Source organism: Ochlerotatus camptorhynchus, unplaced genomic scaffold (assembly GCF_037179485.1).
Source record: "Ochlerotatus camptorhynchus isolate MF236.1 unplaced genomic scaffold, CSIRO-AGI_Acam_v1.1 ptg000192l, whole genome shotgun sequence".
Taxonomy (NCBI): Eukaryota; Metazoa; Arthropoda; class Insecta; order Diptera; family Culicidae; genus Ochlerotatus; species Ochlerotatus camptorhynchus.
In genome coordinates this window covers 4251003-4269713 of record NW_027040682.1, presented here as the reverse complement: position 1 = coordinate 4269713, position 18711 = coordinate 4251003, and the positions used below count along the sequence as shown (strand labels likewise).

At 39.5% G+C, this 18711-nt stretch overlaps 1 non-coding gene across 1 annotated transcript; it reads right to left on the bottom strand.

Annotated features, from left to right (window-relative positions):
* Positions 1-11632: 11632 nt before the first annotated feature.
* TRNAP-CGG (transfer RNA proline (anticodon CGG)) lies at positions 11633-11704 on the bottom strand. The gene has a single exon. It is a non-coding gene; the product is annotated as a tRNA-Pro (tRNA).
* Between the last annotated feature and the right edge of the window lie 7007 nt (positions 11705-18711).

The window sequence follows — 18711 nt, the reverse complement described above, 5'->3', positions numbered from 1 at the left end:
AGGTGTCATAAATACTGGTTTGCCGGGATGGGTATTTTACAAACAATCGCAGCTTGCTCTATGACCGGAACAATCGGCACACCTGCGGCACACTGACAAAAAAAAAAAGACCCAAGATTGGTGTGCGGAGTGACCTACCACTTGGATCGTACACTGTCCGTTAGCGTGGGGCCTATTTTTCAAAATCTTTCGGGGACACATTTCTACAACTAGTTCCTCGCTTAGATACCAACCCAAGTAACATTGCAAGTTTTATGGAGGTTTTAAAGCATGCTTCAAGTCTAAATCATGATCTACAGAACCCTTATAAAACCGAAATTCTTACTTGGGAAGTGTACAACAAAAATTTCTTTTGAGCCTTAGGCCTCTGGCGCCACCTCTAAATCTTAACGAAAACGCTCATTTTTGAATATGTAATTGGCCCTAGTAATCATTTTCCACATGAGAAAAAGTGTCCCCGAAAGATTTTGAAAACTTTGCCCTACAAGGGCAATCCGTCAAATTCATGATTATATTCGTAATGCAACTCAAAACGAAGAAAGTTTCCAGAATCTTTTTGTAAACGTTAACTTCCACAAGAAAAACCTAACTGACTTGAAGAAAAGTACTATTTTTGATGAGTTTTCATCATTGTGAGATCATATTCGAGAATTGGATTTGATGGATTAATAAAATTTAACACAAATATAATGAACACATTTCTAGATAAACATTTCAAAATGTCCTATCTGCATTGATCGATTCTCTGAATCACTGTATCTAACACTGCCAAGAATACTGTTTGCGCTAGTTCATATTCGTGGGTGTAAGTCCAAACCTGCTATACCGTACATCTCAAAAATGGTTAAAGATATCGCCAAACGGACAAAATTTTTGTCCTTTAGCCTAACGAAATCACGTGTTTACTTAAAGACGCACTAGACTTGTTCGAAAATCAGCTTCGTTCGATATATTGGACTTAGGCCTCTGGCGCCACTTCTAAATCTTAACGAAAAACGCTCATTTTTGGATATGTTGTTCGTTTGGCCCTAGTAATCATTTTCCACATGAGAAAAAGTGTCCCCGAAAGATTTTGAAAAATAAGCCCCACCCTACTGTCCGTGTGTTCTATTTATTTATCGCCGCCTGTGCTGTGCACCAAGCCCATTATTTTTCGGAAAAGTGATGGAAGCTCTGTTATTCTTGGATTTCCGAACTACTAATTTTAGCCACAAATCCTGGCAGTCAGTCAATGGACGTGTGTGTGCTTTCACTCCGAAAAAAACATAAATCTCCATTGAACCTCCAACATCCAATCGTCCGATACAGCCACACCCGGAAGAAGCGACCAAAGGAGTAGTCCATTTGAAGCTCGGAAAAGATGATGATCACAGTCAAGCAGACCAGTTTTGGTGAGAGCATTCCATTTTTATCTATAAATTAGGAATTTGAAGTACATTGGTGAGATCCTTCAATTATACTATATTATATAAACCATTACATTACATACACACTTAGAAAAAATCATGTAAATTTAGGTGCTCTGAGAGTGACATATACGAGCGTCAATTTAGACATAAAGTTGAGTCATAACAGACATGAAATATAGCTCAATCAAACGTACTTTTCGTCTAGCAACGAACATTTCAAGTCTCGGAGCACTTAATATTGCATGACATGTTTTATGTCAAATATGGATTCCGTCACGTGTAAATTTAGTTGTTTCTAAGAGTGTAATATTACACGTGACGAAATCCATCTTTGACACAAAGGTTGTGTTCTTATTGTTCCTGTTGGTTTGCATTCGAGATCCATATTCATTGGGTCGTCGTCTGGCATTCTTACGACGTGCCTACACAGCTAAAAAAAGTAGTGTAAATTTCCGTTACTATGATGCACATAAATGGGGCGTCATATATCATACAAGTTTAGATTATAGATCGTGTAAATTTATCAGACATGTCATGCAATATTCCATATATTGTATGCAACTGTCCACTTTTGTTTGCAACATTCCTTGCAAGCTGCTAGTTTACGTGAAATGCAAGTTTACATGTTTGAATGTTTGCATGCATGGATGTTTACATCGCCAGTAAAATTCAGAATTTTTTGGTGTGTAGCTCATCGTAGACGGCTAATTTCAGCAATGAGGACGATGGATGGTTCTCCCAGCAGCTGGTGCAATTCGTGGTTCATTCACCTCCTCCACGTTCCATCGTCTATCTGCCCTCCACCGTAGATGGTACGCAACACCTTCCGTTCGAAAACAACAAGGGCGCGTTGGTCCTCCACGAGCATAGTCTAGGTCTCGTGGCTGTAGAGGACCACTGGTCTAATCACCGTCTTGTAGACAGTCAAGAAGCTGGATGGACTTCCTGAAAATCGTGCCACTTGTGTCTATCCCAGCTCTTCTGATCACACCTTCTATCGCGATTTTGAATAGCAGACACGAAAGTCCATCACCTTCCCGTAAACCCCTTCGAGATTCAAATGGACTCGAGAGTTTCCCCGATACTCGAACAACGCACATCACACGATCCATCGTCGCCATGACCAATCGCGTCTGTTTATCCGAAAATCCGTACTCGTGCATGATCTGCCATAGCTGATCTCGATCGATTGTGTCGTAAGCGGATTTGAAAATTAAGTGTGGACTCGTGTACGTTGTATTCGCGACACTTATGCAGAACCTGCAGAAATGGTGAAAATTGGGGTCATGGAAGCGTGGGCACCCATGAATCCCGCCTGGCATTACCTAACGATCTCTCTAGCAAATTTTGAGTTGATCTACACGATTGCTTTGTTGTTCATCAGCCGACCAACCTCCTCAACTTCGTGAAGATCAGGGGCCGGTGGCCTGTAGACTTCCGCGCGTTGAAGTGCACTGCTTCCACCTCTCAATCACCTCACACTCGTTCGTTAGAAGGTTCAAGGTCCAAGACCTTGCACATATCGGCTTGCAGCACGTAGTCTTTGCGCGAACTATTTAGCTTCTTGCCGTCGTTTACGCGGTGCAGATTTTCCATCGCCTCGCTATCTCGGTCTTCCTGCTGACGCTTCTTCCTTCGAAAAACCGAGATTTGTCTGTTCTGCGCTTGTCTGTATCACTTCACATTCAATCTCGTGCGGTGTTTCAGCATTCTCGCCTGTGCTGCATTCTTCTCCTTTACTAACAGTATGCATTCGCCTTCAAACCAGTCAATTATTCGGTCCGGGATCGCAGTAACTAGTGCCGCTGCAGCAGTACTACCTATGGCGGAACGGATGTCCCTCCAGCCATCTTCAAGAGTAGCTTCGCCAAGATGCTATTTCGTGGGTAGTGCGGCTTCCAGCTGCTGCGCGTAGTCCTGGGCAACTCCGACGTCCTGTAATTGCTTAATATTGGGTCGCGGCGTTCAACTTCGATGGGTGTTATGCACTAGAAACTTGTGTAAAGATAAGTGGGAGCGTCGCCGTTACGTAGCGCTAGCATCTCCTGATTTCCTCTATCAATTTTCCACTTTCGACCAATTTGACGCTAGTATCGATACATTTTCGGTTGAAAATTACCACTCGGTGCTACCGGCACTTAGTGTCTAGTGTAAGTTGTGCAACGCCAGCGCCATCATGTTTTCAAAGAGGGTTTTTAAATGGGGAAGTCGGCGTTGGTGGTGCTTAAGTCGAATAGGAATCTTTACACAAGTTTTTACAGAAATTTTGTTCGAGCCTCAACGTCTGTTCTCTGTGCTTTAATGTCGGAGAAGCATTTCCCGTCGATTAGAACGTGATCGATTTGGTTTTCTGTGTGTTGAACAGGTGATCTCCAGGTGGTTTTGTGGATACCCTTGCAGGGAAAAAATGTACTAGAGGCATAGGCGTAGCCAACGGGGGCAGTTGCCCCCCCCCTAGCTCAGCCGCAATTTTGTTTTTTTAGATTTCATGTATCTAGGAAAAAGTTTAAATTTTTACTTTGACTATATGTTTTTAGTATTACTTCTACGTGAAGTCAACGATTTACATAGTTGAAGATAGATGGAGTAGATGAAAGCATAGCGTTGATAGTTCCATTAGAGTACGGCAGTGTGAAGATTGCATATAGATATTAGACAAGCGAGCTAGGACAACTTTTTAAGGAAGGTACAAATCGGTTTTTTCATCTCTCTTTACCAAACTCCCCCTTTGGAGAGGGATGGTGAGGGGTGTGTGTCCCCCCCCCCCCGCCACCACTGGCAAAAAGAGATGAAAACCGACCCGCTTATGTACCAACTGTGTGTTTGAAACAGTTCTACCGATTTTTACCGCACTTCAATTGTTATTTGAAGGAAGGCATCCAGTCGTAGGTTTGGAAATTGCAACTATTGTTTACCCCTACCACGATATGTGCTCCTGTCATCGTCGACTTGACGATCTCGAGGGGACACGGGTGGGATAGGTGTTGCTACTGTACCTTTCGACCATTGACAGTAATTGATGGTATGCTCCCATCCGGAGTTATGTACTTTGACTATATGTTTTTAGTATTACTTCTACGTGAAGTCAACGATTTACATAGTTGAAGATGCTAATTTCAAATAACAGACTGTAGTGGTAATTTTTATAATCAACGCTATGCTTTCATCTACTCCATCTATCGTATAAAAATTACCACTACAGTCTGTTATTTGAAATTAGCATCTTCAACTATGTAAATCGTTGACTTCACGTAGAAGTAATACTAAAAACATATAGTCAAAGTACATAACTCTGGATGGGAGCATACCATCAATTACTGTCAATGGTCGAAAGGTACAGTAGCAACACCTACCCCACCCGTGTCCCCTCGAGATCGTCAAGTCGACGATGACAGGAGCACATATCGTGGTAGGGGTAAACAATAGTTGCAATTTCCAAACCTACGACTGGATGCCTTCCTTCAAATAACAATTGAAGTGCGGTAAAAATCGGTAGAACTGTTTCAAACACACAGTTGGTACTTGAACGGGTCGGTTTTCATCTCTTTTGCCAGTGGTGGCGGGGGGGGGGGGGGACACCCCTCACCATCCCTCTCCAAAGGGGGAGTTTGGTAAAGAGAGATGAAAAAACCGATTTGTACCTTCCATAAAAGTTGTCCTAGTTCGCTATTCTAATATCTATATACAATCTTCACACTGCCGTACTCTAATGGAACTATCAACGCTATGCTTTCATCTACTCCATCTATCGTATAAAAATTAAATTTTTAGTTTATCTAGCTTTAGTCAACTCTTTTTTTTAATGTTTTCCTTCCACATTTGTTTGAGTTTCAGTAAACAAAAAAGAAGCAACAATATTTCTTTATCTTGATAATTACAGACTACGACAATCCTCATGATTCTTGGTTTTTGTTGAAAGACTGAAAATTATTATTCAGATATTAAAATAAAAAAAAATATTTTCTTTAAATCCAACTTGTAACTTTGATTTTTTTTCTCTTCCATGAAACTCCAATGACTCTACAACTTTCCCAAGAATCTGACATATTGAAATATTTTCAAAGTTCTAATAATAAGCTTGTTTTTTTAACAGTGTGGCACTTCAAAAATTGACAATGTTGGCTAGAATTCTTTAAACAATTTTTAGCTCGAGAAAAATTTCAATGGGTTCTTCATAAATATTATGGAATTTTAAGGAGAACCCTTGCAACATTCTAAGAAGAATTTTAACAAAGTTCTGAGGAAAGTTTTAAGAAAATTATTAGCAAACTTCAATAGCAGGTCGGAGGTGAATTTCAAAATGTTTCTGAAAAATGCTCATGGGTAAATCTGAAGCAATAACCAAAGGAATTGTATTGAATATAACAAGAGTATTTTATACATAGAATAAACTGAAGTGCGAGGTTTCATGAGAATACCAATCTGTAGAGTGAATTTCAAACAAATTCAGTAGATGGTAAAATTTTGAAGGGAATTCCAATTAGAATCCAAATTGTTTGTAGTGAGTCAGAAATTTTACATGCGAATATATATTGGGTGGAAAAAATAAAATTGTTGATTTATACGACTTTTGTGTTAAACTTTATTACAGGAAGTTCTAAAAATAATCATAAGTGCCATTTTTTTATCGAATTCTAACCCATACTTTAAGAAAAATCTAATAGAAATATTTCTAACAAATGTTTAAGTTAATTATAATCATGATTATCGAAAAACTATTATCGAATAAAATGGTAGATCTCTACCAAGACTATGTTTTCAAACATAATTTGGTAAGTTGTTAAAGATAAATAGATGAGATGCGGAATTGGAAATGTCTTCGATAAAAATAAGAAATCTTTAAGTATTGAACATTCACTAAATTATAAAATATTAAAATCGTTATCATGCAAGCAAAGGCGTAACATCTTCATAATTATAAATTTATTGAAAATTTTAATAAATTACTGATACTAAAGATTTTTGCTCAATTGTCGGAGTCACAAAATATTGAAATTTTTTCTAAATACTAATCGTTTAGAGTTGATTATATGGACAACATTAAAAGGACTGTTAATGCAAGGTTATGATTCTTTTACAAGTCTAGGTTTAAAAAAGTTATGTTCGAAACCTCGTAACCTTAGAAATGTATTATTTGGATTTTAATTTCTTGCAAGATTTAGATTCCTTGAGCAATTAGTAAAACCACTTTATCGCTTTTCCACCCTGGTTAATTCTGAATTTCTTCCTAATGTTATTGAGCATGATTTCCGTCATCTTTATTAATAATTTGAATGAAATAACTTGAACTATGTTACTAAAAAAATCTTGCGTTAATTAAAAAGATCCACGAGTGGAGAATCAGAGGATTTTAAGACTAAAAGCTAACTTAATTTTAATACGACTAGAAAAAAACTTGAAACTTGAACACAATCCCTAGAGGTTTGAAAAATTCTGACATCCTGGATTAATTATTTCTAAACATGATGTATTTTTATACAAATTCTTAAAATACCGATGACATATGCTGAAGTATGACTGAAAAATTCAGTTTCAGTTAAACGACGATCAACTAGTAATCCATACGATATAATAGCGTTCGGCATAATGGTGTTAAGCTCAACGGCGTCTAACCTAATTCTCATTCTCTCCCTTACTCGAAATTTGGCTTGATACAGAGCATTAAAAAGACGTCGCATTTTTTGGGGGTGAAGGAAAGGCTTTATCTAAACAAGCCAAACTTCTATCATCCCTTAATGTTTGTAATGATATTATTGTGCTTCTCGAGAATTTTTAGCATTTTCTGATTTACGTTTCTATCACTAAACTGTGCGCTAGGGCATAGGCGTAGCCAGATGGGGGCAACCGCCCCCCTAAACTTATAAACACACAGGCTTTCAGTGCAATGGCATTCGGCCAAATTTTCCATAGTAATTTTTTTCACCCCTCCCTAGTTCGAAATCTGGCTACGCCCTTGCGCTAGGGTATTTTATATATCAAGCTTTCAGAGTCAAAAGGGCCTAGCTGTGATCAGGATTGCTTCCACTCACTTCGCTATAAAAAATATGTTTTGAAATTATAGAATCATTGGATGCTATAATGATATTTTACACTTGTCAGAATAGGTTGAAAAGTAGATATACACACTAAGATTATTTTACAGATTTCTGTAAAATTTTACCGAAATCTCAACAGCTGAACATTCGGTAAACAATTTTACAGTTTTCCTGTAATTATTTAGAGATATCTGTGAAAAATTCACAGATATTTGTGAAAAATTACAGGAAATCTGCGAAACTGTTTACCGAACGTTCAGCTGTTGAGATTTCGGTAAAATTTTACAGATTTCTGTAAAAATTTCTTGGTGTGTATATTTGAGTCATAAAACCTGTCAGTTTATTTTTAGAGAGTCACAATCAGAGATTTTAAGATTCATGAGCGTTAACTCTGAGTAAGCCGCGAGTATTCGGATCCCATTGTACTAAATTTAATCATAAGAAATCTTGTTAATGCACATTGAATCACGGCTCCGCAAAGCTAACGAAATTGAGCCTTGACAAATACGTAACTTTGCTGACTTCCACTGCCACTTCAAATTTTCTAGGTAGTAAATCTCGGACACTAAAGTCAGGAATCCTTATTGCCGGGGTAACGGGGGCGTGAATAAAGAACCGCGAATAAGGATATCTACCCACAGTTTATGGGATTTTCACTAATGGGTGCTGTGGTTGATTATCTCATTTGTTACAATACATAGAGCTATACTGCCTTGGACAAAGTTGTTGTACTGAGATAGACCAACAAGCCTGTGTCATTGGATTCAGGTTTAATTGGGAACTACGCCGCTAGGGACGCTTCACTTTTATGTTACTTATGACGGGTGCTATAATATAGGGATCTTAGGTCCAACATACGATATTTCGTGATCCTGGCCATATAGAAAGTTGCTGTCTTCAAAAAAGTTGACCAAGTGACCAAGTCCTTTCGGATGGTGGCCATATTAGTTCAGAACTCTCTCCCTACACACAGCTAGTGTGCACATGAGCTTCCTATATAAGCTGTATCTCAAAATCCTGGCCATATAGAAGGTTACTGTCTTGAGCAAAGTTGTTCAGGTGACCAAGTCCTTTTGGATGGTGGCATATTAGTTCAGAACTCTCTCACTACGCAGCACTAGAGTGCATGTGAACTTCCTATATAAACTGGCCATATAGAACGTTGCTGTCTTCAGCAAAGTTGTTCAGGTGACCAACTCCTTTCGGTGGTCATATTATTTAAGAACTCTCTCACTACGCGGCGCTAGTGTGCACATGAACTTCCTTAAGAAAGTTATTTCTGGAAAACCTTTTCCATATAAGATGTTGCTGTGCAATGCTAGGACCCAAAACGGAATAGGGATGCCGTGTAGAGAGATCGTAAATCGATTTCGGACGCCCTTTAAAATCCAAGATGGTGGTCATCGATTCAAGAAAAATTGTCAAATACCCTACAATATGGATATTTTCGGAAAAGGGAACGACGTATAGAGACGTGTAGAGACCGGAAATCGATGCCGGATGCCATTTTCAAATCCAAGATGGATGCCATCGGTTCAAGAAAAACTGTCAAATACCCTACAATATGGGTATTTTCGGAAAGGGGATGACGTATAGAGACCAGGAATCAATGCCAGACGGCATTGTGGAATCCAAGATGTCGACCACCAGTTCAAAAAAATGTCAAATACTCTACAATATGGGTATTTCTGGATAGGGGATGACGTGTAGAGACTGTAAATCGATGCTAGACGCCATTTTGTTATCCAAGATGGCAACAATCGGTTCGAGAAAAACTGTCAAATGCAAAAAAATATGGGTATTTTCGGAAAGGGAATGACGTGTAGGGGACGACGGAGGAGTTTTGCGCAGCCAAGAACATTAGCTTCAAGGCTTTGCTGCTCCTTGATAACGCTCCGTTGCATCCACCCACCATAATGCTTCTATACATGCCACCAAAGATAACGTATTTGATTCAACCCCTTGATCAAGGCATCATACAAAATTTCAAGCTGAAGTATGTCAAGAGAAGCTACAGTTTTATTCTCGAAACAGCCGAGAATGAAGGCCTTTTACTAGCGGATACACGAAAGTAGTTCAGCATCAAGAATTATTTCGACTGCTTGGATTTGGTTCTAAAGGCCATTAAACAAAGCACGTTGGTAAACTGCTTGAAGAAAATTCTTCCGTCGTATTTCACGAATTCACAATGCAATGAAGACGACAACGAGGATTTGCAGATTATGTCCGAAATTCAACAAGTTCATGAAAACTTTGATGCGCCGGGGATAAGAAACACGGTGAAATCAAAGAAATCATAAGTGATGCACCGGCTACAGCAGATGAAATTGTTAGCAAACTGGACCCATCTACAATGAATATGGATTATTTTTTCATCCCATCACGGCAGAAATCGAGTTCAAAATAAATCAACTCTCCGAGTTCGAAAGCTTCTGCACATTGGACAGTAATGTCGAACGGAGTGCAAAAATGCAAGATTTGCTAAAGGATGTCGAAACGTTGTTATCTTGCTCATTGATACGTTATACACTTTATACAAATTATACGAAATATACGACATTAACTTTCTATATGGCCAGGATCACGAAATATTCTATGTTGGACCTAAGATCTTTATATTATAACCAGAGTTGCGACCTATCACAATCACGATCGCCAAACAGCTGATGGTAGTAACGCTTAGTACATTCCTATCAATGTGCTCGTCGAAGCTCTTTCCATGACCATTCATCAAGTTGACGAAAGAAGTAAAAAGCAACTTGTGAATGTCGTCTTCTTATGTGATCCATCACCGATCTGGTCATTCCCGACAATCACGACACTCATATGTGCTCGTTTTGAAGCAGTTGCTGCTTTGCTTGCTTATGTGAGTGTGTTGGTGAGTGAGCCCAACAGCTTCCGTTTAATGTTGCCTGCTTTGTTTGTAACTCACACACTCGCGCCTGCCGAGAAGAACTTGTAATGCGTAGGCATTATTTTCATTTTCTTCTGTCGTTTCGCTTTTTCTCATGATCGTACTGCAGAAGTCTTCACTCTTTTCGTTGTGCTTTTCATTATCAGCAGCGAGTGTAACGTTTTGCTTGTGAGCAGCGACCATTACTGGTGATTGTTGTTTGCCATGGCTCTAACTCTCACTGCGTGACAAAACGATCTGTCAGCGATAGTCGGTTGATGCGAAGACGAGTGTCACGTGAGTGTCATGATATTTTGCATCACTGATTATAACGCCCGTCATAAGTAACATAAAAGTGAAGCGCCTCTAGCGGCGTAGTTCCCAATTAAACCTGAATCCAATTACACAGGCTTGTTGGTTTATCCTAGTACAACATGTTTGTCGAAGACAGGATAGCTTTATATATTGAAACAAATGAGATAATCCACCACAGCCCCTATTAGTGAAAATCCCATAAGCTGTGGGTATCCTCATTAGCGGATAGCCCGGCAATAAGGATCCGGCTTTAAGGGATACCGGCAATAAGGAATCCGGCAATAAGGATTCTTGACTGTATTTTATGCATGAAATTAGCCGCGTTGCAGTTTTGTTTTGTGTCTCTGCGATGCACGGAAGCAGTTTTGTTATTATTTATTTTCTGGCACCGTCGAAAATCGGCTCTACTAGATGCTAGAAAGATTTCCAGATTGGGAATTTTCGCTGGAGTGAAAGGTTAGTACGAACTCTGCTATTTTTCACGCACAGTTCACGTTTGCTTATGGATTTTACCATAGGAGTGAAGAACTATAGAGTCGCCGTCAACGCTAATAGGGTGAACGCTCTATAGTTGCGGTACGTTAGAATCGTTAGGTTCCTATATAGTTGCTTATGGAGTTTTCATAAGCAACAATAGGAACCTAACGCTTCTAACATACCGCAACTACAGGAGCGTTTGCCCCAGCTATTATGTATACACCAGAAAATGCGAAGCGTCATCAGGGTAAAGGCTTCCAGTATCACCTTAAGGTGAAAGGGGACGTCATTAATTTTCAAAAATTAAGCAGTCTTTGCATTCTAACCAAAATTACATTCATGAAAATGTGTTCATTCCATTCTACCGAAACACAGTGAACCTATTTTCATTGACAGAAATTCGGTTTTAAACGTAAAAACTACTTTAAAGTTACCAAAAATGTATGTCGTCCCTTTTCCCCTTAAGAATACCTGGTCATACGTCTGAAAAAAAAAATCTCAGCGGGCTCGTCCGGGAATTGAACCCGGGACCTCTCGCACCCGAAGCGAAAATCATACCCCTAGACCAACGAGCCATGTGAAGAAGGGCGACACGGTTAGCGCCACGCTGCATGCTGCCTGCACACATTGTATGCGGGCTGCTGCTGGTATTCCCTCATCCATTCGTTTTCATTCCCCATCGCCATCATATCGTTTAGTCCATCGACACTCACATCCGCAGTTCGCGCAATGCCACTTATTTGGACATCATCACGCTCGCTGAATGAATGTGTACCGACAGCGATAGTTATTTACGCTTCTTTTATTTGAGCAGCGTCGCGACAGTCACGAAAAGGTATTAGTTTGTGCTTATTCGAAAATTATATCGTCATGGACTGTGTGTTTGTTCTAGGTACATATGAAGCTACGACCATGGTATTTTATTGCTCACATCGATTAGAGCTGGTTCACACAAAATTTATGACCGAACACACATGAAGAAATGATTGAATAACATTTTATAGGTACGGCTATTTTAGGCTTTTAATCAATTTTCAAAATATGTTGAAATCTATTGGACTAGGATTGTCCAACAATCTTTGAAATGTCGAAATCGACCGACAGTAGGTCATCGACGGTTCCGAAAGAGTGAACGCAAATTCTAAAGAATCCTCCTTGCATTAACGAGCCATTCTGCAGGACTGCAAATCCGTGAAATCTATAAAAGAGGCCAAGAAACGAGAACAGCCGTCCGGAAAAGGGTGCGAGAATAAAAAAAAAACTTAGAAGAAGCCATAAATTATCTCAGCATTTGGAAAGTTGGTTTTTATGTCGATTACTCGACTGATTCCACTTCAATGGGATGAGAAGAGAAAAAAAACCGGAGAATGGTTCAAGAGTAGCATGGGACAGCCGTCCTATTTTCTTCTAGACTTTCGAAAGATTGCAAGGATTCTCCACGCTCGCTAAGAAGTTGGAAAACACATTCTTCCATTTTATGGAGGCAAATTTTTGGTTCCCAGATCACGGCCCAACCGACGACGACGACGACGACCAAAAGTCTACCGTTGGAGCCTGCAACAACGAACCAACCGATGTCCTTTCATCCTGCCACTCTTTCCAGTAGCGTCGTCGCCGTCGTCAAAAGAACCGATGATGGTCGGTCGGGTGTTGAGTTTATAATCAATTTGTGTTCCGTTGTAGTCGAACGAGAACCGTTCGACAGTTTGGCGCTGCCATGCAGGCAGAATTCGGCACGGCGTACGGTCTTTATAGGCCTCGCGTTTTTGCTGCTGGGCCAGGACGTGTTGAACGAGGTCGTCGATGGCCATTGTGCTGGAGAATGATGCGGTGTGACCATCACCAACGGGATGATGATGGGTATGTTGAGATTTGGACGTAGGTGTGTTTGGGATGGTGCATCAATTGGTTGTTCTAGTTTAACTATTTCCCTTTTTACCCAGTAGAAGTTTAGTTTGATCTTGACATTAAATTAAATAACTTTTTACGCATTTTGATTAATTAATATTACACTAATGAAGTCCATGTTGCCTATCTTCTTCTTTGGCTTTATAAAGTCCCCTCAGGGACTTTACGCTGGATCTCTACTTAGTGTTCTTTGAGCTCTTTCACAATTGTTAATTGACAGCTTTCCAAGTCAGTAGCATTTTTGCTAATAACTTTTTTATTTTAAATTAATCATGAAAGTCATCTTCTAGAGACTTTCAAAACTCTTTAAGACGAATGTTTTATTTCGAAATTTGTTGTCTGTATCTCTTCTAATAAAAAAAGATATTCTCAAATATAATAAAAAACATGAATAAATTCAAATTGATTTTATACGAGTTTAAAAAATAACATACCTGCTATTTTTTATATTATTGAGGACAACATACGCCCTTTCGAAAGCCGTAAAAAAACTGTTTTTGTTTGCCCCAACCAGAGATATTTGCATTTGAAAAGGGCATATTTTTAGTAGAAAAACGTCAATAACTCTTGATCGGCGAAAGATATTGACAAGCTTTGTGCAGCAAAAATTTTCACCTTCTAAAGTTCTAAAAGTTATTTGAAAACGCCTTTGCTGAGAAATTTGAAATAAGAAAACTAGAGCAAAACAACTGTTTTTTTAGAGACACCTTAACTCATTTCAAGAAAATAGCTCTAAATCGGCCAATTTAAGACATATAAAAAAGTTTTTGTTATACAAAGAAATTAGCTAAGCTATAACTTTGCCGAAGAATGTATACCTTAATTTATTCAACCAAAAAAGTTAGATATTTTATTTTAATGATAATAAGAACCACCCTAGAACTCATTGTCATACAAATGAGGGCGTAACTATAAGGAAAAACTTTTTAGAAGCGACTTTTAGTCTAAAGTTTCAATTTCAGGCTCAAAACATATCATTCCGACACCTAAATCTGCATTCTGGACCACTATTCAGTGATGCCAACATTCCAGCTTAAACTCTTCCAATTTTTTTGACGCATGCAGTCAAACAGATAACATTTGAAATCTTCCAGTTTTTTTTAGGATACAGTGTACACCCAGTTTTATCCAGTTTTTCATTATTATTAGCAACATATTTTGAATTATGATAACCAGTACATAATGATTAAGATCGAAGACAACCTTTAAAGAAGACTGGCAACTCTTCCATTTTCTCATACAACCGGTATGAGACAGGCACAATCGCGTAAGGTAAATGCTCCTATAGAAATACGATATATGTAAGGCAAAATGTAAAATTAATTAATTTTTAAACAAATATATCAGTTTCCTTGAAGAATATGCTAACCAGCATCGAAACGTTGGACAAGATTGAACCATTTGTTCTAAATTATATAAGTGGTGATACGGTCAAAATTTGGTCAATATCAACTTGACGTATTTCTTTCAATTTTGCATTTAAAAAACCTGAACACCCCTCATTTTGAAGGTGTGTGTGTGTAGAATGTTGCTCCTATTTTGATTTTGGAATTCACTCTTCAGTTGTCAAAATGCCGTCCAAGCAAGAAGAGCAGCGTATCAAAATTTTGCTCGCGCATCGCGAAAATCCGAGCTACTCGCACGCAAAGTTGGCAAAATCGCTAAAAGTTGCCAAATCAACCGTTACAAATGTAATTAAAGTGTTTGGGGAACGTTTGTCGACAGCCAGGAAGTCTGGATCGGGGAAAAATCGAAAACCGGAAGCCGCTGAGACGACAAAGAGAGTTGCCGGTAGTTTCAAGCGAAACCCTAACCTCTCTCTCCGAGATGCCGCAAATAAGCTGGGTGTATCGTCTACAACCGTGCATCGAGCCAAAAAACGAGCCGGACTATCGACTTACAAGAAGGTAGTGACTCCAAATCGCGATGATAAACAAAATACGACGGCCAAAGCGCGATCCCGGAGGCTGTACACGACGATGCTGACGAAGTTTGACTGCGTGGTAATGGACGACGAAACCTACGTCAAAGCCGACTACAAGCAGCTTCCGGGACAGGAGTTTTATACGGCAAAAGGAAGGGGAAAGGTAGCAGATGTTTTCAAGCACATGAAACTGTCAAAGTTCGCAAAGAAATATCTGGTTTGGCAAGCCATCTGTACCTGTGGCTTGAAAAGCAGCATTTTCATAGCTTCCGGGACTGTCAACCAAGAAATTTACGTGAAAGAGTGTTTGAATAAACGTCTGCTGCCTTTCCTGAAGAAACACGGTTGTTCCGTACTGTTTTGGCCGGATTTGGCATCTTGCCATTACGGTAAAAAGGCCATGGAGTGGTACGCCGCTAACAACGTGCAGGTGGTTCCCAAGGACAAGAACCCTCCCAACACACCAGAGCTCCGCCCAATTGAGAAATACTGGGCTATTGTCAAGCGGAACCTAAAGAAGACCAAAAAAACTGCTAAGGGTGAGCAGCAGTTCAAGGCCAACTGGCTTTCTGCGGCGAAGAAAGTGGACAAGGTGGCTGTACAAAATCTGATGGCAGGGGTCAAGCGTAAGGCCCGGCAATTCGGATTTGGAAAAGCGGAAGCCTAACTGAATATTTTTCCTGAATTTTATACTAATTGAACTTGAAAAAGAAATTTAATTTGATTTTTTAAATAAACGATTTCACCGATTTACACGCGTTTTCCCTTGACCAAATTTTGACCGTATCACCCTTTAGACTGCTCAACCGAATATCACCAAATTCAGCACTACAGTCGAATTTTCATTCATATTAACATACCTTTATGCCAAATTTAACTTAACTGATGTTGAGTATTTGTAACAAAACAGCAGGTTTCAAAACAATGGAAGCGATTTGAACAAAGTTGAAGTTTAATGTGTAATTAAGTTTGATAAGTCTAAGATCTTGTAAAAAATCAAAGCTTTAAGGTTTCTGTGCGTGATGAGTGACACCGCACGACCCCGAAACCCACAAAGATGGATGTATTTCTACTCAGAAGTAGCTTGAAATTCTCCTTTGATTTCACAAAGAATCCGCCTCACACTTAACTGTGAACTATTTTCAGAATTACCTTAAAATTCCAATAATGTTCAACTTTGATGGCCTTTAATAATTAAAGTAGCAAGTTTGAATTTTTATTTTTTTTATTATTGCAGTGACATTTTTAAAGCAACATGTTTAAACAATCTGGGAAAATCTGGAACATATTTAAAAAATCTGGAAATATACGTGGCAAGACGACTAAAAATCTGGAAAATCCAGATAAATCTGGAATACTGGCAACGCTGTTTGTACTGCGAATATTTGACGAAATTTTTATGCGTTATTATGGACGATGAAACTTATGCTGGAGGATTTCAAGCAGCTTTCAAGGCTGGCTTTCTATTCTGCTATGCAAAGAAATGCAGTGTTCACTCGGCTGTCGACAAAAGCAGACCACTCTCGATGTGTGCTACGCGATCGTCTGTTTTCTCGGCAGCAACCATTGTGTGGTCCTCCTCATTGTTCTTCATCAGCAGTTCTTTCGGTCGATGCGTCGTCGACTTTGGAAAGCAACCGTTTCGTGATGAGTGTGTGAGTGCTGACCACGTTTTGCGTCCATTGCTGCAATGGACGCGCTCTGACCCTCGTTGGCGTACAACAATTTGCCATGCAATGAAACTACTGGAAGCGGCTCCAGTTCTGATGGAGGAGGCTTTTTGGATAGCGGAAGATAAAGTGTTTATTGTGTTGTACCTTTTGACTATAGTTTTAAGATGTATTGTATAGTGACCAAGAATCCTCGGCTCTGTAAAGTTAATTCGGTTGAGCCTTATCAAATAAATTAATAAACAATGCCCAAAAATGCTACAGCTGAGTATTTCAAGACGAAGAAGGCATCGGATTTTCCAAAAAATACCTTATTTGGCAAGCAATTTGCACGTGTGGCCGAAATAATAAATCTTTCGCCACTACAGGCACAATCAACAAGGAGATTTAAATCAATGGAGACGCATGGTAGTTTAGTTGCATAGGAGTATTGAGCGTAATACGAAAACTAGATAACTTCAAAAAAATATAACTCAAAAACGAAAAAAAAAAACACATCGCTGATTTTTTAATATGTTGTTTAAAAGAGCCTAAATTTTCAAGGAAAAATATAAAAACATATTGCACCCTCTGGTTGCAATCCATGAAAACCATATAAACAAATACAATCAATGTTTTTCAATACAAAATTCCAATTTTTAATATGTTTCGACTGGCGTAGCTAGGAAATTTATCTGGAAGGGGCCTTGGGGGTCTGTTGCATTTTTTTAATTTTTCTAAACTACGGTTAATAAAAACTCACGAAGATGCTATTCAATCAAATTGCGTCAAGACAACTTATTTTTGGGTAGTGTGGCATTGAGGCATACTATTTTTTTATATATATTTATTAAGGAGACTTTCAGCCCTGGTTCGTCTCCAAACCGGGCATACTATTGTTTTAATCGTGAAACAATAAATTTGAATTGATTATATTTATTTCATAAAAACGATTTGCACCTCCATTAGGCGAAGCCTTAAAAGCATAGGCGTAGCCAGGCCACAAAGGCTTTCGGTGAAATTGCGTTCGGTGAAATGGCGTTCGGTGAAATGGCGTTCGGTGAAATGGAATTCGGCCAAATTTTCCATAGAACTTTTTTTTCGCCCCTCCCTAGCTCGAAACCTGGCTACGCCCTTGCTTAAAAACTTACTGATTTTGAACAAGCAACGATTGTTTGTTCATGCTCTTTATATTGAAATCACATAGCGGCCGGATCTTTTAAATTTAAGCATATCAAACTTAAGAAAATTATCGGAATTAGGAATTTTCATGAATTTTGTAACTAGCTTTTTTAGATTTTGAACATTTTATCATCAGTTAATTTTCAGACATAGGCACCAACATTAAATTCTCAGAGTTTGTTTTTTCCTTTGATTTGTTTTCCGTCGATCTTGTTTTCCGTGCTGAGCGAGCACCAATGCTACCAACGCCATGGAGGCAGCTCCCACACCTGGACCCTACATATCGATCCATCCATCAACTCATGAACCGGGGACCAACGGCTTTACTTCCCGGCGTGATCAGAGATATTATATGCCTCAGAACATCCCGGCGGCACCGACTGGGATTGAACCCAGGTCTGCTGGGGTGAGAGGAAATCACGCTTTCCACTACTCCATCGGCTCCGCCAAATTCTAAGAGTTTGAATTGTATAATTTTATAAAATTCTGTAATACTATGGTTCAAGGTAAAGTGGACACAGAATAAATTTCAAGATATATGTCCATACAAAAATTTTAACCATTTGAATGATAAAATAAAAATAGTTTTGAGATCCCAAACCCATGTGTTTTAAAGACTGTTGAGTGGTGCTGTTCAGGGAGTTGATTCGGGCGGTGTGTCGTCGCCTGGCTGCGAATTTCTAACGTGGACCTCGTGGTGTGGAATCGCTTTACCGGACGGGACCTTACAGATGTCACCATCCGCCCAATGAAATCCGGCCAATGAAATCCGGCCGATGCTATCCAGCCGACGCCATCCGGCCGACGCCATCCGGCCGACGCCATCCGGCCGACGCCATCCGGCCGACGCCATCCGGCCGACGCCATCCGGCCGACGCCATCCGGCCGACGCCATCCGGCCGACGCCATCCGGCCGACG